This window comes from Erythrolamprus reginae, chromosome 5, assembly GCF_031021105.1.
Source record: "Erythrolamprus reginae isolate rEryReg1 chromosome 5, rEryReg1.hap1, whole genome shotgun sequence".
In the NCBI taxonomy this organism is placed as follows: Eukaryota; Metazoa; Chordata; class Lepidosauria; order Squamata; family Dipsadidae; genus Erythrolamprus; species Erythrolamprus reginae.
Window position 1 is genome coordinate 106,888,091 of NC_091954.1, and position 18,429 is coordinate 106,906,519.

Below are 18,429 nucleotides of genomic sequence, written 5' to 3' on the forward strand. Positions count from 1 at the left end.
TGAAGCACCCACAACTTCTGAAGGCAAGTTGCTCCATGGATGGCTTGCTCTCACCTGTTCTGTCGGGCTCTCTGGTAGACTCCTCCCAAAAATTCACAGGTACAAATTTCAGACACACACACGTTTGAAAATTCAAAACAATGTTCTTTATAATGAAAATTCATTTAACCAAGCCCTCTTTTGGTATAGCAAAGAGCACTCGTCTCAAAACAAACTGGTAATTTGTACAAGTCCCAAGTTCTGTAATACTTAGCTTGCAGCTGTGAGGCAATTCACAGTCTTTCTTCTTTCACAAAGTGAAACACACTTTGCCCTGGTTTAGTTTCAAAGCGGGGAAAAATCAGCACACAAAAGGTCAAAGTCAATAAAGCAGTCACGAAACACAACGATCAGATAATCCTCCACAATGGCCAAACCCATTACTCACTAATTACCACAGCCCCACCCAACCACAGGTGGCTTAATTTTTTTGATAATAATCTCTCAGTTGTTGTTGCCTATGCATCGCTCTCCGCATGCGTGGCTGTATCATTAACTATTGTTCTGAATCCAAGGAGGAGCTAGATAATTGATCTCCTTCTGAGCTGTCTGCCACACTCTCCTCCTCCCTGTCACTCATGTCTTCTTGATCAGAGGAGCCTTCATCATCAGATTCCACCGAGGGCAAAACAGGCCTGCAGCGTGTGGATGTCTCCCCCACATCCACAGTCCTTGGGGCAGGAGCTGGGCCAGAGCTAACCACAACACTCACTATTACAAAATTTCTCCTTAATTCTAGGTTGCTTCTCTCCTTGGTTGGTTTCCAATCATTGTTTCTTATCTTGCTTTTTGGTGCTTTGGCTTCTCATATTTGTAGGAGCCCTTCAAATATTGGAACAGTGCTATCATGTCACCTCATGTCATGAGAAAAGAAGGATTATACCAATTCTAATAACTGTTTAGCCTCCAGTCCCCTAATCACTTTTGTTGCTCTTCTCTGCACTCTTTCCAGAGTCTTTTTAGACAAATGAGGCAGATGTAGAGTTGGCCTTAGACTAAATAAGCCTTACATGGCCTAATGCTTGTGCAATGTGTTAGGACAATGGACCTTATTATTCTCCACCAATGTGGCCATGCTGACATAGCTTGCTAGGAACTGTGTTGCCAATATTTCTGGAGAACTCCAGAAATTGGGGAAGGGTGCACTAACAAGTAGAAAAGAAAGTTGCAAGAAGCATTTCCTCATTTGTCAAAAACAGATCATGACAGACTAATCTTATTGCATTCTTTGACAAAGTGACAAAATTAGTGGACCAGAGGAATGCTGTCGATGTGGTTTACTTGGACTTCAGTAAGGCATTTGATAAAGTAGACCATAACCTACTACTCGATAAAGTAGAAAAATGTGGAATGGACAGCAATAGTGATGGGCAAACCGAACCCGCACAATTCGAGTCCGTACCGAATTTTGCAGTGTTCGGTATGCCGAACACGAACCCGAAATTTTTTGAAACTTTGGGCAAAGTTTGCGTTCGGCGTTTGGAGCTTTGATGTCACCGGCAGGTTGCTAAGGACGCCAAGATGATCACTTCCTGGATTCCATGTAATCCAGGAAGTGATCACCTTGGCATCCTTAGCAACGTGCCGGTATATGTGACATCAAAGCTCCGCCTCCAGAATCTCTTGGTGGGATTCCCCGTTCGGGTTTGGGTTCGGCCAAATTTTGCGTAAAGTTCATCCGAACTTGCCGAACCCGAACACCGTTGGGTTCGCCCATCACTAGACAGCAACTCCACCAGATGGATTCAAAACTGGCTAACCAACCACATTAAACATGTAGTGCTCAATGGAACTGCATCTACATGGAGGGAAGTATGCAGAGGAGTACCCCAAGATTCTATTTTAAACCCAGTACTTTTCAACATCTTCATCAATGACTTGGAGGACAGATAGATGGAAAACTCATCAAATTTGCAGATCACACCAAACTGGCAGGAATAGCCAACTCTCTAGAAGATAAGCTCAAGAAACAGAAGGATCTTGGCAGACGTGAACATTGGGCGCTATGAAACAAAATGAAAATCAGTGGTGAAAAAAGTAAGGTTGTACATTTAGGCAAGAAAAACCAAAATGCAGAGATATGGTATATTTGGTCCCTTGCTCAACAGTAGTAACTGTGACAGGGATCTTGGAGTCCTAGTGGACAACCATTAAATATTAGCCAGCCGTGTGCAACAGCTGCCAAAAAAGACAACACAGGTCAAGGCTGCATCAACAGAGAGATAGAATCAAGATCACGTGAAGTGTTAATACCACTTTATAAGGCCTTGGTAAGGGCACGCTTGGAATACTGCAGTCAGTTTTGGTTGCCATGATGCAAAAAGGATGTTGAGACTCTAGAAAGAGTGCAGAGAAGAGCAACAAAGTTGATTAGGGGACTGGAAGTTAAAACATATGAAGAGGGGTTGCAGTAACTGGGTATGTCTAGTTTAATGAAAAGAAGGACCAGGAGAGACATGATAGCAGTGTTCAAATATCTCAGGGGTTGCCACAAAGTATTCTCCAAAGCACCTGAGGGTAGAACAAGAAGCAATGGGTGGATACTAAACAAGGAGAGAAGTGACTTAGAACTAAGGACAAATTTCCAGACAGTTCGAACAATTAATCAGTGGAACAGCTTGCCGCCAGAAGTTGTGAATGCTCCAAGACTGGAAGGTTTTAAGAAGATGTTGGATAACCATTTGTCTGAAGTAGTGTAGAGTTTCCTGCCTGAGCAGGGGCATGGACTAGAACAGTGATTTTCAACCTTTTTTGAGCCGCGGCACATTTTTTACATTTACAAAACCATGCGGCACATTGGGGTGGGAGGCGGCTAAAAAAAGGTTGGACAAAAAAATTCTCTCTCTCTCCCTTCCTCCCTTTCGCTCTATTTCTCTCTCCCTCTTTCTCTCCCTTTTTTCTCTCTCTCCATCCCTCTTTCTTTCTCTCTTCCTTCTTTCCTCTTTTTTGCTCTTTCTCTCTCCCTTCCTACTTCCCTCTATGTCTTTCTCTCTCTCTTTCTCTTTCTTTCTTTCTTTCTTTCTTTCTCTCTCTTGCTCTCTCTCTTGCTTTCTTTCTCTCTTGTTCTCTTTCTCTCTTTCTTGCTTGCTTGCTTTCTTTCTCTCTCTCTTGTTTTCTTTCTCTCTTTCTTGCTCTTCCTTTCTCTTTCTTTCTCTTGTTTTCTTTCTCTCTCTGAGCTTCGCAGCACACCTGACCATGTCTCGCGGCACACTAGTGTGCCACGGCACACTGGTTGAAAAACACTGGACTAGAAGACCTCCAAGGTCTGTTGTTGTTGTTGTTGTTGTTGTTTCATAATTCAATTTGTTTTCATTACTCAAATCCTAATACCTTCCAGTATTAATATTGCACCTGTATATTTCCATGATTCACATTGCACACATTTCTTTCTTATTCTTTGCTTATTTGTTTGTCCATTTCTTCTCTAGGGCTGCCCACTCATTCACAAATTTCTTTCATGTTTTTTTTATAATGTTTATGAAAGGGAAGGAATTGGAATTGATTTTTACAGCCATCTTCAGGCAGTCATCATTTCATTTCCGGAAAATGCTGTAGATGCTACATTATTCTCCATTTTTTATTTGTCTGTTTTTTCAGAATAACCTTAAAGGGATGTCCAAAAAGCCCAGAGAAATATATACTGTATAGCATAAGGGGGAAATTGTTATTTTTTTGAAAGTTTCTCCTAAGCTTCAAACCAACAAACTTCTACATATTTACAAAGCAAATATTATAACAATTGTACTATTCTTGTAGCCACAACTGTGTGACTAGACTTTCACAAAGTACAGCACATCAATCAGAAAGGAAAACATACGTAAAAACATAGCAGGAAGAAAAATGAACCCAGGGATTTCAATTGCAGTGAGAGGAGGTGAATACAGAGCAGGGGTGGGCTGCTGCCTGGATTTTGGGGGGGCGGCGGGGACCCAGTGCGGTAGCAAAAATTGAGCTCCACCCCAGAGCACCCAATTTACACTGAAAGATGTTGAAAGAAAATGCAGGGCCTCCTGCATAAGCCACGGCCACAGTGTGTTAGTAAATCAACACAACACATAGAAACATAGAAGTCTGACGGCAGAAAAAGACCTCATGGTCCATCTAGTCTGCCCTTATACTATTTCCTGTATTTTATCTTAGGATGGATACATGTTTATCCCAGGCATGTTTAAATTCAGCTACTGTGGATTTACCAACCACGTCTGCTGGAAGTTTGTTCCAAAGATCTACTACTCTTTCAGTAAAATAATATTTTCTCACGTTGCTTTTGATCTTTCCCCCAACTAACTTCAGATTGTGTCCCCTTGTTCTTGTGTTCACTTTCCTATTAAAAACACTTCCCTCCTGAACCTTATTTAACCCTTTAACATATATGTTTCGATCATGTCCCCCCTTTCCCTTCTGTCCTCCAGACTGTACAGATTGAGTTCATTAAGTCTTTCCTGATACGTTTTATGCTTAACACCTTCCACCATTCTTGTAGCCTGTCTTGTAGCCCTTCTTCCACCATTCTTGTAGCCCGTCAACAAAATACAATACAATTCTTAATTGGTCAAGTATACAGTAATTGGACACACAAGGGATTTCTCTTTGGTGCATATGCCGTCAGTATACCTAAAAGAAAAGATTCATTTGTCAACAATCATGAGGTACAACATTTAATGATTATCATAGGGTACAAATAAGCAATCAGGAAAAAAATCAATATTGATATATATCATAAGAATACAAGCAACAAGTGAAAGATGTTGGAAGCAATATATGTGTCTCCTCCCTACTATTTTTTTCTCACTGCTTCTTCAAATAGTGTATTCTTTTTTTCTATTTGAAAAAAAATGCTAAGGATATACAGTGTTCCCTCGATTTTCGTGGGTTCGAACTTCGCGAATAGCCTATACCACGGTTTTTCAAAAAATATTAATTAAAAAATACTTCGCGGTTTTTTTCTATACCATGTTTTTTCCCACCTGATGACACCATAGATGATTGCTAAACTAATGATTTTTGCAAAGAAATAACAAAAATAATAATAATAATAATTATTATTATTATTATTATTACTATTATTTATTAGATTTGTAAGCCGCCCCTCTCCGTAGACTCGGGGCAGCTTACAGCAATGATAAAAACAATATATAATGACAAATCTAATAGTTAGAATCTAAAATAACAATAACACATAAAAAACAAGAAATTATGTTTATAAATATCAGGATCACTAAGTGTCTTATTCAATGGTAAGTACCAGTAATAATGGTGAGTAAATGGTTGTTAAGGGAATGGGAAATCGTAATTTAGGGGTTTAAAGTGTTAAGGGATGGCTTGTGATACTGTCCATAGCCAAAAATGGTGTATTTACTTCCGCATCTCTACTTCGCGGAAATTCGAATTTCGCGGGCGCATCCCTCACGAAAATGGAGGGAACACTGAATAGTATTTGCTAATCTTAAAAGCCATCCATATTTTTCATCAGAATGAACTAATATTGAAATCGCCAGCCATAAAACTGAAAAGTATAGGAGTTCTAAAAATAATCACCTTTTTATGTTTCACAAATTGATTGAAAGAAAGCTTAGACATAATGATAGTGCATTCTTTGCTGGCTTATCAACATAAGAGATAAAAATAGAAATTCTCCATGAGCTTAAATTTTGGCATCTTCTACACACAGGAACACAAAAATATACATTATCTACTATATAAACTGTATGTGTATGTACACACATACATGCATGCACAGCTCTTCTAAAATTATACACATTCAACCTCATTTACTATTATTCTGTCAAGCTCTCTGGTAGACTCCTCCCAAAAATTCACAGGTACAAATTTCAGACACACACATGTTTGAAAATTCAAAACAATGTTCTTTATAATGAAAATTCAAATAAACTAAGCCCTCTTTTTGTATAGCAAAGAGCACTCGTCTCCAAACAAACTGGTAATTTGTACAAGTCCCTTATCAGTTCTGAGATACTTAGCTTGCAGTTGTGAGGCAATTCACAGTCCTTCTTCTTCCACCAAGTGAAACACACTTTGCTCTGGTTTAGTTTCAAAGCGGGGATAAATCAGCACACAAAGGTCGAAGTCAGCAAGGCAGGCACGAAACACAACGATCAGATAATCCTCCACAATGGCCAAACCCACAGGCTGCTATTTATAGCAGCCTCACTAATTACCACAGCCCCACCCAACCACAGGTGGCCTCATTTTCTTTGATAATAATCTCTCAGTTGTTGCTGCCTATGCATCACTCTCCTCATGCATGGCTGTATCATTAACTCTTGTTCCAAATCCAAGGAGGAGCTAGATAACTGATCTCCTTCTGAGCTGTCTGCCACACTCTCCTCCTCCCTGTCACTTATGTCTTCTTGGTCAGAGGAGCCTTCATCATCAGATTCCACCGGGAGCTGGGCCAGAGCTAACCACAACAACTATGATAGGAAAAACATGCCCAGAGCCCAGAAGGGGGGGGGAAAAAAAATCAAAATAGCTCTGGCCCAGCTCCCGGTGGAATCTGCTGATGAAGGCTACTGGTTCTGCGTACCTGATCGTACCCGTAGGAGCCCAGCATTGGAGATCACTCTTTCTCCTTCAACAGTTTAAAATGGGCAGAGTTACACAGATGGAAAAATAGAGCAACTTCATGGGTGGGAGGTGGAGGAATCCAGTCAATTCTTTATTGCCCTCAAAATGCTGTGTACTGTATTATCTTAGAGTCATCTAATTCTCCTGGGTTATCTATAAAGAGCCTGAAATATTTACATTCTCAGGAAAAAGCCATTTCACACAAAAGCATCCTCACTAAAGTTCCATGACTTAAAGCCCCAGTCAAGTCTTGACAAGGAACCAAATAAATTTACAATTTTATATAAGCAGAGGAACACTTCTCCAATTCAATTTGGAATCATCTTGATATAACATTATATGCTTCCACCCTGAACTTGTCTCTTTCGTTTTAGCCTGAGCTCATTTTTATTTCCATCTGAGAAAATTGATTTATGCCTTGGTGGTGTTGATTTCTCGGGCGACTATGTGATTTTTCATGTGCAGGCTCCTTGTCTTTGCTTCTTCCTCAATCATTTTTTTTTAAGCAGTTATGCATCTCACAAGCAGAAGTGATAATGGAAGTAGGTGATTCCTTGCCTCACAAAACAAGGCTTGGTTGCTATAGAGTTTTATTAACAGGATCTAATTTGTGAATATATGGATCCGAATGCTGCCAACACCTAGAATGGAATGGAAGAGGTGGGGTAGGGTGGGGTGGGGTGGGGTGGGGTGAGGTGGGGTAGGGTAGGGTGGGGTGGGGTGGAACGGAACAGAACAGAACAGAACAGAACAGAACAGATAGAATAGAATAGAATAGAATAGAATAGAATAGAGTTGGAGGGGACCTTGGAAGTCTTCTAATCCAACCCCTGCTCAGACAGGTAACCCTATACCATTTCAAACAAATGGTTTTCCAATCTCTCCTTAAAAACTTGTAAAAATTTCCAGTGTTGGAGAATTCACAACTTCTGCAGGCAAGTTGTTCCACTGATTAATTGTTCTAACTATCAGAAAGTTCTTAGTTCTAGCTTGCTTCACAAGTAAAATATCATGTACAAATACCAATATTAAAACAGTTCTAAAAACACTTATTAAAAAAACAATCATACAACCCAAACACACCATACATAAAGTCAAGACAGCTAAGGATATATCAATTCTTCCGTGCCTGGCGACATAGATGGGTTTTCAAAAGTTTACGAAAGGCAAGGAAGATGGGGGCAGTCCTAATCTCCAGGGGGAGTTGATTCCAGAGGGCTGGGGCCACCACAGAGAAGGCTCTTCCCCTGGGTCCCACCAGACGGCATTGTTTTGTCGATGGGACCCGGAGAAGGCCAACTTTGTGGGACCTAATTGGTCGCTGGGATTCGTGCGGCAGCAGGCAATCCCGGAAGTATTCTGGTCCGATGCCATGTAGGGCTTTATAAGTCATAACCAACACTTTGAATTGTGAGCGGAAACTGATCAGCAGCCAATGCAGGCTGCGGAGTGTTGATGAAACATGGGCATATCTGGGAAAGACCATGATTGCTCTCGCAGCTGTATTCTGCACGATCTGTAGTTTCTGAACACTTTTCAAAGGTAGCCCCATGTAGAGAGCATTACAGTAGTCAAACTGTTCTGTTCATGGATACAGCAGTTGTAGAATTGAGGTCCAGAGGTTGTTTAGATCTGGCCAGTGAGGCTGCCCTGGAAATGGTGAAAAACTGGCCCATCATGCCTCTGCCAGCAAAAGAGGGCAGTACACAGTTTTCCCGAGCTCTGTTTTCACTGGCAGAGGGTTGCAGGAGGCCATCGCGGCCAAAAACAGAGCTCGAGAGCCCATTGTCGCTGGTAGAGTGCTCCAGTACTACAGACACCGACATGAGTATCAGAGTTTGTTGCATAAAAATCAAAACCAGAAGCACATACGGATGACTGATTCAGCGCGATTCAATAACTTCTTTATAAACATAGCAATATATATATATTTACAATGCCATAAGTAGATTGTTTCTTTAATGTCCAAACAGTTGCAGGGAGTTTCATTTCCAACAGCTGACAAGCTTTCAGTTCAGAGTTCAGAGTGAGACAGAGAGAACGCCGCAAGCTTAATATTTTCAGTTTCAATTCTCTGCACAGACTCAGAAATGCTTAACTCCCATTGGCTGACTTAGTTGCTAAGCCTATTCATTGGCTGATCTTGTTAACATGGCTCTCCCAGTTCATGAATATCTTAAAATGAGTGATGTCAAGCTGGCCACGGTCATCCCAGCCCCCCAACATCAAACACAACCCTGATGCAGCCCTCAATGAATCGAGTTTGACACCCGTGATCTAGGCGAAGAGCAGGCAAAGCTGAAGGGTTGAGTTAAGTGCATCATCAACTGAGAGTCATTGCCTTCCCACAAGCAATCGAAATTCAACCCCTCCAGAATTCTATTGAATCTTATCTAGATGGCATTGGACCAGAGTACCTCCGGAACCGCCTGCTATCACACGAATCCCAGCGACCGATAAGGTCCCACAGTTGGCCTTCTCCGGGTCCCGTCAACTAAACAATGTTGTTTGGCAGGCCCCAGGGGAAGAGCCTTCTCTGTGGCGGCCCCGGCCCTCTGGAATCAACTCCCCCCGGAGATTAGAATTGCCCCCACCCTCCCTGTCTTTCATAAACTATTTAAGACTCACTTATACCGCCAGGCATGGGGGAGTTGAGACACCTTTCCCCCAGGCTCTTTTATATTTTGTTTTATCTTTGGTATGAATGTGTTGTTGGTCCCAATTCTTTGAGCCTAACATTAATCTAGCCAACTAAAATTCAACTCTAAATTGACACCAGATAAGGGTCCACAGAATTCACAGGGGGTTGGACTTGGATCACTTGTGGAACATAAGGATTCTAAGCTTATGACATGCTTAACTCGACCCTCAGAATGTCCTGCTCTTTCCCTAAGGGGAAAAGGAATCCTCATCTCTGAGTATTGCATTGGCAGTTCTGTGTTAGCAAAAACTTCAGAAGAGAAGGATTTAGGGGTAGTGATTTCTGACAGCCTCAAAATGGATGAGCAGTGTGGTCGGGCGGTAGGAAAAGCAAGTAGGATGCTTGGCTGCATAGCTAGAGCAGGAAGAGGGAGATCGTGATCCCCTTATATAGAGCGCTGGTGAGACCACATTTGGAATACTGTGTTCAGTTCTGGAGACCTCACCTACAAAAAGATATTGACAAAATTGAACGGGTCCAAAGACGGGCTACAAGAATGGTGGAAGGTCTTAAGCATAAAACGTATCAGGAAAGACTTAATGAACTCAATCTGTATAGTCTGGAGGACAGAAGGAAAAGGGGAGACATGATCGAAACATTTAAATATGTTAAAGGGGTAAATAAGGTCCAGGAGGGAAGTGTTTTTAATAGGAAAGTGAACACAAGAACAAGGGGACACAATCTGAAGTTAGTTGGGGAAAAGATCAAAAGCAACATGAGAAAATATTATTTTACTGGAAGAATAGTAGATCCTTGGAACAAACTTCCAGCAGACGTGGTAGATAAATCCACAGTAACTGAATTTAAACATGCCTGGGATAAACATATATCCATCCTAAGATAAAATACAGAAAATAGTATAAGGGCAGACTAGATGGATCATGAGGTCTTTTTCTGCCGTCAGTCTTCTATGTTTCTATGTTTTGAGCACCAAGGATTTTATCAGACCTTTTAATGACATCCAGCCCTCTCCCCCAAATAAATTAATGGCATCTTCTGAAAGTTTAATATGCTATTTGCAAGGGCATTGTCTGCACAAATATTGAAATTATGTGTGCTACTATGCAAAAGCAATATCAATGTGTGAATTCTTTGATGACAAGTCATTTCTTGGTATCAGGACAGGTTTCCAACTTCCGATGTATAAAAGATCAAAGATCTACATCTAATCAAATATATTACCCAGGCATGAAATCAATTTTCCACAGTTATTTGGAAAATACTTCGTTATTTTGTGAATTTATATTTCCTGAAAAAACCCCACACATTCTAAATATATTTGTATTATTTACAGAAGAATACATTGCTGATCTTCTCTTCTGCTTCTTTAGAACCAAATTAAGTTTCGGAAGCCTGCCATATTTATTTGTATAAATAATATAATGTGGATAAGGTGGGTTTTTTTCAAGCTCTATATTCCTGTGTCCCAACCTTCTACCTAAGTAGCTCTCTGCATCAACAGGATCTTTTTAATTTAATGGAAAGAAAGAGGTAACAGAGACTGCAAGAGAAGGAACATTAAAATAAAATGGCTTTCCTGCCTTTCCCAAATAGCTATCGTTTGAAGAAAACAAATGCACATACGTGGTCAATATGCCTATTGAATGTCTTTTGCTTCTAAATTGTGAAAATTGCAGTCTATTAGATTTCCCCTGCTTGAGTGCTTGGAAACAAGAGTTAAGGACATTTATAGGTTTGTTCACAGTGTAAGCTTTGTAAGATCTGGAGGACAGAAGGAAAAGGGGGGACATGATCGAAACATTTAAATATGTTAAAGGGTTAAATAAGGTTCAAGAGGGAAGTGTTTTTAATAGGAAAGTGAACACAAGAACAAGGGGACACAATCTGAAGTTAGTTGGGGGAAAGATCAAAGGCAACATGAGAAAATATTATTTTACTGAAAGAGTAGTAGATGCTTGGAACAAACTTCCAGCAGACGTGGTTGGTAAATCCACAGTAACTGAATTTAAACATGCCTGGGATAAACATATATCCATTGTAAGATAAAATACAGGAAATAGTATAAGGGCAGACTAGATGGACCATGAGGTCTTTTTCTGCCGTCAGTCTTCTATGTTTCTATGTTTCTAAGTGCTAAATAGGCTTACCTCAAAAACTTTATTTCCAAAAGGCAATCATTCTCTTAAAAACAAAAAGAAAAAACTGTTCCTAATTCTAGCCAGTGATATTCTTGCCGTTTTTCTTTGGAAGAATGCTGATTACAATTTCACACCAGTTTTCCTCACTAAGAAAGCCCCAGAAATTAATTAAATTTAATTAATCACACTCAAATGGTCACATTATTCAACTGTGTGCACTATCCAACGCGGTCTTTCTACGGAAAATATGTATTTTGGTCTCAGCTCAATGGAAATAGGCAATGAAAAATTTGAAACATAATTTTTATAGATACATTAATGAACTATTAACAATAAATAATAAAAAGAATATACTTATAATTTGAATTTATGGTTAACAAAGACACAGAGCTCTTAGGGAAAGCAAAATAAAAACAAAAATATGTAGTCGCAGAGTCAAGACTTTTACCTCCCATCCTTCTTTAGCATGGTCCTGGCCACATTCATATTGTTCAGTTACATCAAAATTGTGTTGTAACACAACAATAACAAAGCTCTTATTTTTAAAACTTGTAAAGGAGGGAGGGAGGGAAGGAGGAAGGGAGGAATGGGGGAAAGAAGGAAGGAAGGAAGGAAGGAAGGAAGGAAGGAAGGAAGGAGCGAATGGGGATAGGAGTTTGCAGGAGACAATTAGTTTGCTTAATCGGTTCGTGACTCTCAAAGACTTCTTGCCAAGTTTTGAAGATATCAGCCTGGCAGCTCTCCAAGCCAGATAACTGTGACTGCAAATTTACCCTTGAAAGACTTTGCTGGATGTGAATGAAAAGAATTCACAGTAACTTAATAAAAAATAAATAAATAAAAATAAATAAATAAAAGTGAACACAAGAACAAGGGGACACAATCTGAACTTAGCTGGGGAAAAGATCAAAAGCAACATGAGAAAATATTATTTTACTGAAAGAGTAGTAGATGCTTGGAACAAACTTCCAGCAGACATGATTGGTAAATCCACAGTAACTGAATTTAAACATGCCTGAGATAAACATCCATCCATCCTAAGATAAAATACAGAAAATAGTATAAGGGCAGACTAGATGGACCATGAGGTCTTTTTCTGCCGTCAGTCTTCTGTGTTTCTATGTTTCTAAAAATTGGGGAGAAGAGATGCCGGTCGTGAACAAAGTAAGAGCTGCCAGCCCCCACCGTGCTGCTCACTCTCGCTCCCCCTACTGCTCAGCCTGCCATGCCGCTCGCCCTCCCTCCCCCTGCCACTCGCACTGATACGCCACTTGCCCTCGCTCCCCCAGCCGCGCCCCTCACCAATGCTTACCTGGATCACCTCCTGCAGAGGCCATGGCACAGGAAGCTGGCCGGGTGGCCCCAATTCTGGCTGCGCGGCCTTTTCTGTGCTCTAGCACGCTGCAGGCATCTCTCATGCAGCCCGGGAGATCAAAGAGCAGGCCACACGGCTGGAGCTGGAGCAGGCAGCTTTTGCGGCTCGCCCCAGCTGCCGCTCTAGGCGGCATGCACGAAAGCAAAAAACCTGTAATTGCACCAATTGCATGGTACGTGCACACCGGACGGCAATGGAACAAGCCTACGCACTCCATTTCCGTCAAGGGAACGGCATTTCAGCCGTTCCACTTTGCAGCCCACCCCTGTCTCCAGGCTGTTCTGTCTGGGGGCCCCCAGACTTCAACACCAACTGGAAAAAGCAGCCAGACACGCTGGTAAAAGCAAAAGCACTTTATAGTTTGAAAAATAAACACAGAGAAAAACCTGTTCTTCCCAACAGGCAGGCTATGAGACTTCACAGCAGAGTCCTGATGGCCAGACAATACAGCAGACTTCTTGCTGACACACCCACCACTGTAGAGAATAAGACCCACACCTTTTTTCCCCAAGGTTTCAGTATTCAAAGTCACAAACCAGAATTCCAAGACGCCAAAGATCACAGCCAGGTCCCAGGACTCCCAAAGATAATACTCCACAAGCCAGGAAGGGTGGGTCTGCCTTTTCAGCCTTTCCAGAGAGCACCACATCCAAACCCAGCTGTTGCCTCTTTAGTGCTGAAAGTACCTGGCTAATTGTCCCCTTCGTTGTGTTGCTCTTCTCTGCCGGAGATCGATTATTGCTTGTGCATTTTCATCTAAGGAATCCAGGCTGCTTGCTGGGGAGAGCTCCCTCTCGGGGGACTCTGGCTGTCCTCCCTCTCCCTCAGCCTGAGATTCCTCCTCCCCGTCTGCCTGAACCTCCTGTTCCTCATCCTCCCCCTCTGAGCAGGAAGCCGGCAGAGGATCAGCCGTTCCCTGAGGGGCCTCAGACGGAATCACAACACAGGCCTTTAATTGTTTTAGTTGCTCTTCTGTGCTTTTTTTTGTAAGGTGGTAATCTCATTACAGTCCTCAGTTGAGCAGCATATAAATCCAAATAAATAAAACCAAAACTGGATGTAGTATTCCAGGCATGGCCTTACTAAGGCTTGATAAATTTATTTATTTATTTTTATTCATTCATTTGTCCAATACACAATACATATGGAAGGGAATAGACATGAAGTAATATTTATATAAAGATAATATGTAAAAACAGAGGAGAAGATATATGAAAGGAAGAAAATATATATGATATATGAGATAAAGGAAAGACAATTGGACAGGGGACGAAAGGCACACTAGTGCACGTATGTACGCCCCTTACTGACCTCTTAGGAACCTGGAGAGGTCAATCGTGGATAGTCTAAGGGAGAAATGTTGGGGGTTAGGGGTTGACACTATTGAGTCCAGTAATGAGTTCCACGCTTCAACAACTCGATTGTTAAAGTCATATTTTTTACAGTCAAGTTTGGAGCGGTTAATATTAAGTTTGAATCTGTTGTGTGCTCTTGTGTTGTTGCGGTTGAAGCTGAAGTAGTAGGACATTGCAGCATATGATCTTGTGGGCAATACTTAAATCGTGTTTTAGGCGCCGTAGTTCTAAACTTTCTAGACCCAGGATTGTTAGTCTATTTTTGTAGGGCATTCTGTGGAGGAGTGAAGGGCTCTTCTGGTGAAATATCTTTGGACTTTTTCAAGGGTGTTGATGTCCGAGATGTGGCATGGGTTCCAGACAGATGAGCTGTATTCAAGGATCGGTCTGGCAAAAGTTTTGTAGGCTCTTGTGAGTAGTGTGAGATTGCCGGAGCAGAAGCTACGTACGATCAGGTTAACAAATAATAAAGCGGTATTGATACTTCACGCGATTTTGATTCTATGCCAGTTCACTCACCGGCTCTTTCATTTTGTTACTGAGGCACTATTAAAAAGGGTGTGCCATGAATCTTGTGTGAGAAACATCAGATGTAAAAATCATCAGTAATGGAAAAATGCTTCCTTAATCTCCGAAATGATTTCCATGCAAACTGCGTTGTCTATTAGCTCGAATCGTCTTATTGCAAATCTCTGTGGAAATGTCAGCCAGTTCTTTCTCTTCTTCTGTTTTCCTGATGGCTTGTGAACTGCTCATAAAATGAATTACATTCGGTAGTAAAATCTATTGATCCCAGGGAAATGCCAGTGAAAGTGATCCTAAAGTCTGATTCTCTTTAGCAGTATTCTCTGGGGTTTCTTGTTTTTAAAAACAAGGCCATAATTTCTGAGACTGGATACTATATTCTTGCTCTTAGATTTCTTTTTCTTTGAATCACTCCCCATCTGAAAAATCCTCCTCTCACCAACGTTCACGGCGTGGATAGCATTAGCAATAGCATTTAGATTTTTTAAAACTTTTAGTCTTTTTTTTTTAGTTATAAACAAATCACATATAACCAAGATATAAAAAATTACATGAAATATAAACAGATAAAGTAAATACTAATCACTTTTGCAACAAGTAAGTGTGAAAAATGGTCATAAATCACTTTTTTCACTGCCAAACTGTTGTAAGTTGTGTGTTTCTTCATTTTATAATATCTATATTGTTGTGGTTAGCTCTGGCCCAGCTCCTGCCCCAAGGACTGTGGATGTGGGGGAGACATCCACATGCTGCAGGCCTGTTTTGCCCCCGGTGGAATCTGCTGATGAAGGCTCCTCTGACCAAGAAGACATGAGTGACAGGGAGGAGGAGAGTGTGGCAGACAGCTCAGAAGGAGATCAGTTATCTAGCTCCTCCTTGGATTCAGAACAAGAGTTAATGATACAGCCACACATGCGGAGAGCGATGCATAGGCAACAACTGAGAGATTATTATCAAAGAAAATGACGCCACCTGTGGTTGGGTGGGGCTGTGGTCATTAGTGAGTAATGGGTTTGGCCATTGTCAAGGATTATCTGATCGTTGTTTTTCGTGCCTGCTTTGCTGACTTTGACCTTTTGTTTGTTGATTTTTCCCCGCTTTGAAACTAAATCAGAGCAAAGTGTGTTTCACTTTGTGAAAGAAGAAGGACTGTGAATTGCCTCACAGCTGCAAGCTAAGTATCACAGAACTGATAAGTGACTTGTACAAATTACCAGTTTGTTTGGAGACCAGTGCTCTTTGCTATACAAAAAGAGGGCTTAGTTTAAGTGAATTTTCATTATAAAGAACATTGTTTTGAATTTCAAACGTGTGTATGTCTGAAATTTGTACCTGTGAATTTTCGGGAGGAGTCTACCAGAGAGCCCGACAGAACAGATGTACAGACTGAATATGAATAGCTTCAAATTTTCCGTCAGTGTTCTGGAAATATTCAAAACTTTTTCTAGGTCTATACTTTGAGTTCCTTTAATAATTTCTGAAAGCATTTGGCAGACACCATATAGATTTCAGATTTAGTGATTCCTGGACCAGAAAGACATATTTAATTTTGTTAAATGATTAATTGTTGTTGAGCAGTTGTGCCGCAGTGGTTAGAATCAGTGATGGGCTACCAAAAATTTTACTACCACACTGTGGGCGTGGCTTATCAATTTTGTTTCAACATCTTTCAGGGCAAATTGGGTGCTCTGGGATGGAGCTCCACATTTTCCTACCGGAACTGTGTTCCTGACCGTTCCCATAGGAGCCCATAACTGGTTAGAATGGAGTATTGCAAGCTGATTCTGTTCACTGCCAGCAGTTCGATTTTGAATGATTCAAGATTGACTCAGCTTTTCATCCTTCTGAGTTTGTTAAAATGAGAACCCAGATTGTTGGGGAAATATGTTGGCTCTGTAAACCATTTAGAGAGGTCTGTAAGGCACTGTGAAGCAGGATATGTCTAAGTGCTATTGTGGAGCTTTGTTGTCATCTTCTGGGTCTGGTGATATGTTTTCCGAAACTGGCAAGCAAAAGAGTAATATAAGTTTTAGGTCCTTTTTTATGGCTTCTTCCTCGTGTCTCTTTTAATTTCAGTTGGTTGCTTCAATTATGATAAGGAAATTGTGGATTATATTCGGCATCTATTTACCTCTTTTGGAATCTGTTGGGCTTCTTGATGTGTTGTGCCCAAATAGATGGCAACCTTGACCAAACTTGGAAGATCAATAGAATTGGCCCCGGTTAGGACTTAGAAGCCATCTATGAAGTCCAAGGTTGTTAACTGGATTTAGAAGTAAAAAGAGAAGAGAAGCCATAGAATTACTTGTTGAGATGGACAATTATAGAAAATGAACGAATGAATGAATGAACATGAGTTTCAAGAAAATTGCATGGATGAATCTGTGATGGTTCACTCATGTCCTGCGCAAATAGTTATAGACTCCAAGGATGCAGAGACTGTGGAGGGGTGACACAGGCATCCTGTATTCCTGCCACCTGTATTCCTGAGAGTGACAGTGAAATTGATGAGGGGTCAGGGTTGGAACGACAGCCAGGGCGTTCACCACTTCCTGGCATGAGTGAGTCAGCACTTCCTGTCAGGAATGAGTTAGCATTTCCAGGGCTGAGTGACTCAGGGGAGGAGGAGGAGCCATTTCTGGATGCTAGGGTTCAGAAGGCATATAAAAGACATGAATGGTTGGCTAGGAGAAGAGTCACTCATAAGTAGTGCTGCTGGATAATTGGGTCATGGCCTCACACTATTTAAGGTTGAGGCATGTCCCGCCTTTTTGCAGAAAAACAACATCATTCATTGAGGAATTATCTCACATTGACTCTTGTATTCAGTTTTAATTTTAAAAGGGCACATTATTGGCTTTACTGATGAGCTTCGGTTCTCCAATTAATTTCTGAGAACTTCGTCTGAGAACTCTGGTTACAGTTGGTAATTATTACCAGGTTTATCTTCAGTCTGGGACTTTATCCAACAGATAACAACTGATAGATTTGCTTCTTTCTTGGAAAAGACTCTTAAAAGACTTTTACAATATTGAGACTTTTGTAAATATTAAATCCTTGTATTAGTTAGACAATTTGTGTGCATCTGATTATTGGGGCCAGTACTAGGACAGAATAGAATCCCTATAAGATCAGAAATCAAAATCAATCTGAGGTTTTTAATTGTTTTATTATAGTGGCTGATTATAGAGTTTGCCACTGCATAAGATTTTTTTTAAAAAATAAACTCAATTCACCTGCCACTAAAGCAAGACAAGTAGTAAAGCTATGAAGTCCAAAAAGATTAACCGAAACCAATACTAATGTTTGTTGTTCTTCTTGAAAAGTTTGCTTGTCATTTTCCTATTGCCCAATGCAAGTAGAAGCAAAAGTATGTTGACCAAACAGTTGCCAAATATGGTCTTCCAAAGTGCAAGAAAAACAGTAGAAAATTTTGGAGACCTTTGTCCAAATTTGCTCCAGCAAGAGCTTTCCTGAACTAAAAAAATCATTTCATTTAACAAGGAACATGTCAGAAGAAATTGGAAACAGAGATAATTGCAGGGTTGTCATCGCCCCGATTCCGTAGCCTAGTTTTTATACGGATGACAACAAATGTGTGAGATGGTGTGAGATGAAACAACCAGTTATTATTTTGGTTACTCGTTTACTGGAATAATTAATTTCATTTCATTTGACATAGGAAGGGGGTGATTGCCAGCTGTGGAAGTAGTCTTTTTTTCCCTCGGGTGTGCACATGCACTATTG

The 18,429-nt window shown here is 40.8% G+C and overlaps 1 protein-coding gene across 3 annotated transcripts in view; it reads left to right on the forward strand.

Moving 5' to 3' along the window:
• Positions 1 to 18,429, forward strand: part of LOC139168532 (calcium-activated potassium channel subunit beta-2) — a 363,544-nt gene that overhangs the window by 322,762 nt on the left and 22,353 nt on the right. The gene's annotated exons all lie outside the window — the stretch shown is intronic.